Below are 5,170 nucleotides of genomic sequence, written 5' to 3'. Positions count from 1 at the left end.
CTTAATCATCAGGGAAATGCAAATCAAAACAACCCTGAGATTCCATCTCACACCAGTCAGAATGGCTAAGATCAAAAATTCAGGTGACAGCAGATTCTGGCGAGGATGTGGAGAAAGAGGAANACTCCTCCATTGTTGGTGGGATTGCAAGCTTGTAAAACCACTCTGGAAATCAGTCTGTTGGTTCTTCAAAAATTGGACATAGTACTACCAAAAGATCAAGCAATACCTCTCCTGGGCATATACCCAGAAGATATTCTAACTTCTAATAAGGACACATGTTCCACTATGTTCATAGCTGTCTTATTTATAGTAGCCAGAAGCTGGAAAGAACCCAGATGTCCCTCAACAGAGGAATGGATACAGAAAATGTGGTACATTTACACAATAGAGTATTACTAAACTATTAAACATAATGAATTTATGAAATTCTTGGGCAAATAGAGACAGGTAACACAATCACAAAAAAACACACATGATATTCACTCACTGATAAGTGGATATTAGCCCAGAAACTTAGACTACCCAAGATACAATTTGCAAAACACATGAAACTCAAGAAAAGGGGAGACCAAACTGTGGATACTTAGTCCCTCATTAGAATGGGGAACAAAATACCCATGGAAGGAGTTACAGATACAAAGTTTGGAGCTGAGACAGAAGAGAGGACCATCCAGAAACTTCCCCATAATCCATCCCATAATCAGCCACAAAATGCAGGCACTATTGCATATGCCAGCATGATTTTGCTTACAGGACCCTGGTATAGTTGTCTCTCGTGAGGCTATGCCAGTGTCTGTCAAATACAGAAGTGGATGCTCATAGTCATCTATTGGATGGAACACAGGGCCCCAATGGAGGAGCTAGAGAAAGTACCCAAGGAGCTGGATAGGTCTGTAAACCCATAGGAAAAACAATAATTTGAAATAACCAGTACCCCCAGAGCTCATGTCTCTAGCTGCATATGTAGCAGAAGATGGCCCAGTTGGCCATCATTGGGAGGAGAGGCCCTTGGTCTTGCAAAGATTATATGCCCCAGTACAGTGGAATGCCAGGGCCAGGAAGCTGGATTGGGTAGGTTGGGGTGCAGGGAGAGTATAGGGGACTTTCAGGATAGCATTTGAAATGTTAATGAAGAAAATATCTAATAAAAAATGTGTGTAAAATAAAAAAAGAATTATTTTACAATTAAGACAAATAGAAAGTATCCAGCTCGTTTAATTTCAGTGTTGTCATATCATTGACCCTACTTAAGTGATTATTAATAGGAAAATCATCGGTTATTATGATGTATACTGAAACTCACAAACCAATTTACCAATGATTTTTAATAACATATGTTTCACAAGACCTCAAGGTGCCTTGTATCAAAACTCAGAAAGTATGTGGACTATAAAATTGAGAATTCCTACTAATGCCCTTTTATTAGTTATATCTAATAACAACTACTGTATTGTTGACAGTAATATGATAAAATATAATATTAAATTTTCATTCTTGAAAGTACCTATAGGTCACTTTGATCAACATATTTTTAATTACTCCTGACTATCAAATATTTATTCTGAAGATTTCCATTAGTTTGGATTTATTTACCAGAAGCCGGGTAACTTTGACATCTGTTTTTGCTCACACATTCTTGTTTGGGTTATTTTTATGTTTAATTTTTTTTAATACAGAATCTTATGTAGCTCAGAGTGGCTATAAAGAGAGTTAACTTCTGAGATTATAGGTGTGCATCAACATGTTCATTTCCATTCAAAGTGTCCACAGTGTCACTTCTGATGTAGCTGTCATAAAATTTCAGTCTACTTGTTTGAGAGATTAATCGTGAAAAATAAAAAATGTTGTCAGTGTTTGTATAGAAGTAGCTTTTCCTTTTATTTTAAATCTTATAAAAGGATACCTTACTGGGGTCTCAAACATGTCTAAATGTGAGGTTATATGAGCAAAGAGACTGTGAGGGTTGCACAAGTAATATTTGTCTGACTAAGGTTGCCAGATGAACTCTTTTTTGTTTGTTTGGTTGGTTTTGGTTTGTTGAGACAGGGTTTCTCTCTATAGCCCTGGCTGTCCTGGAACTTACTTTGTAGACCAGGCTGGACTCAAACTCAGAAATCTGCTTGCCTCTGACTCCGGAGTGCTGGAATTAAAGGCGTGAGCCACCACGCCCGGTTTGCCAGATGAACTCTTTAACATCAGATAAGAGAATAGGTTGTAGGACCTGAGCTTCTGTGTTGAAAATGATTCATACATTTTATATTATAATTAGATCATTATCAATATTATTAATCAACAGCCAGAAAAATTTCACTACAGTGTTTTTCTACCAACACATAGACTGAGGTGGTAGTGATTCAACTTAGCTTAAGTCCCCTGAGTTTGAGACATTTTGAGATATTTTTGATTGTTTGTGTTTCCAAAGCATAATTTCACATACCTATTATTCTTTTTATAAAGTTCAGAACTTTGGTGAAGACATTAATATCTTGCAAGGAGAGTGAAATTTACCACAAATTAATGAAGTCTAAGGAACATACACAGCAATTAGGCAAGTATATTTTTTTACTTGTATCAAACATAATCATGGAATCTCAAAGTCATATGAATTTTAATCTGAGGACTCTTTCTGAAATGTTCCTGAGGGCATTGTGTGTGTGTGTGTGTGTGTGTGTTTTGTGAATTTATATGTATGTGTATGTATATGTATAGATTCCATTATACCTACGTATAATGACTCCAGAGAGGCAGAAATTCTTGAAAAATTGAGTAGAAAATTACATCATCACTAGTACAAACATACTGGTCTGAAGAGCTCAGATGAGAATATCTGATTTGTACTCATACTTAGTCTTGGATGTGATATTAGGAGAGAGAGAGAGAGAGAGAGAGAGAGAGAGAGAGAGAGAGAGAGAGAGAGAGAATATATGCCACACACAAACACACACACACACACACACACACACACACACACACACACACACGAATGTATATGGGCAGGCATGCTAACCAGAGGAATTAGTCTTTGCTTTTTTTTTTTTTTTTTTCAATAAATATTTCAAGGTCAAGCAGAGTGAAAAGAATGGCTTTGCACTGGATATTTTAAAATAGATATTTAAGACTTGCTCTCTAGATATATAATTAGTTTTAAGTGGCTGAGAGGCCAGAGGAAGGAAGGCTTCTTGGGAAGATAAGTAAATCATCCACTGATGTCTGGAGTATTTCAGAAATGATGTCCATATAAGAAAAATGGTATTGTAGAAGAGGTGGCAAAGAACAAATGCAAGATTCAGAGGCATGGGTACAGTGTTGTAGAACATAGGCTTCCAGCCATGATATTGCTATTATGCCCAGAAATTTCTCAGCAGCTCTGATGACTGCACAAACCTGCAAGAGATCTGCTGGGTTAACCAGGATTCTGCCATGAAAGAAGAAGGAGGCCACAAGGCTCAGTTTTCCTCGGGGACTTAAAAGGAGTTGATGGTTGTTGGAGAAGAGAGAAATTTTCTTCAGTGGTATAGCTACTGCTATGTGCCCCATTGTCCCTAAAATAATCCCTCATTCATGCCTTTTCTAATAATACTAATAATTAAGCCCACTGGATCAAAACAAATAAAGAAAAAGAGAAGCACCCCCTACATACCACACTAAGTATGAATAAACAGAGTGCTCTGATCTCGTTAGAATTCAATAAGATGATAGGTTACAATATCTTAGATGTTGTTCTCATTTTACAGTTGACAAAACCAATGATGCTCATACAATTTACCAGAACTTTCTAAATCATAAGTTAAGCTAATTATATGGAAAGATAGGATGATAACCCTAATAGAATCAGATCACAGCAAGACATTATGATACACTGAGCTATGAAGAGACATGCTATGAACAGTGCATAAATTCAGGCAAAACTGAATGGAGAAGTGATAGAAAATGCCAGAGGAAGCCCACAGACTGGATCTCAGAGGTAATAGGTGGTGATTTTATTCCTGTAGGAATGTTGATAGTTTTATTTGCATTTTAAGAGACCTTATCATGTAGAACTCAAACATGGCAATGATGGGTCTTTATATTTGGCTAATATTTTTACATGAAACTAAAACTCAGTGATAGAAGCTATTCGAGATTTAATCAGTATATGTATGTTTCTAAACACAAAATATTAGAAGATTGTTACCCTGATGTTCTTGCATCAAAAACTTCCAAAATGAAACTGGTGCTGATCTAAAGTTTATTTAATATTTATAAAATTTTATGATTATAGTTAAAACAAGGTGTAAAAACCTCAAAAAAATTCTCAGCTATTTATCAGAACTCTCCCTTAGATGTGTTCTCTAGGGGGGGAAAAGTTAAAGGAATAAATTCAAAATCCCTTGTTGCAAGTGAATGGTTACTAAAAATTATGTTTTTACTTGAACTCAAAAGACGCTAAACTTGAAGGCAGGTCCACTCAGGATCACATAAGCCTCAGAAGTGGCAGAGCAGCTGGGAGAGGCTCCTAAGGGCCTTCATCTGCACCCAGGAGGTGGAGCTCATCCTCAGACCTCTGTGAATCTTCCCTGCCAGAGGAGAGCTTGTCTCCAGGAAGTGTCTGACCCTGGGGCTCAGGTGAGATCAAAGGCCTCCACATAAAACCAGAGGCACTGAAACTTACAGAGGAGAAAGTGGGGAAGAGCCTCAAACACATGGGCACAGGGCAAAAATTCCTGAACAGAACACCAATGGCTTGTGCTGTAAGATCTAGAATCAACAAATGGGACCTCATAAAATTGCAAAGCTTCGGTAAGGCAAAAGACACTGTCAATAAGACAAAAAGGCCAACAACAGATGGGGAAAAGATCTTTAAAAATCCTGAATCTGATACAGGGCTAATATCCAATATATACAAAGAACTCAAGAAGTTGGACTCCAGAAAACCAAATAACCGTACTGAAAATGTGGTACAGAGCTAAGCAAAGAATTCTCAACTGAGAAATACAGAATGGCTGAGAAGCACCTGAAAAAATATTCAATCAAATCCTTAGTCAACAGGGAAATGAAAATCAAAACAATCCTGAGATTCTACCTCAAACCAATCAGAATGGCTAAGGTCAAAACCTCAAGTGACAGCAGATGCTAGCAAGGATGTGGAGAAAGAGGAACATTCCTCCATTGTTGGTGGGATTGCAAG

This window comes from Mus pahari, chromosome 7 (genome assembly GCF_900095145.1).
Source record: "Mus pahari chromosome 7, PAHARI_EIJ_v1.1, whole genome shotgun sequence".
NCBI classification, from domain to species: Eukaryota; Metazoa; Chordata; class Mammalia; order Rodentia; family Muridae; genus Mus; species Mus pahari.
This window is presented reverse-complemented; position numbering follows the sequence as displayed.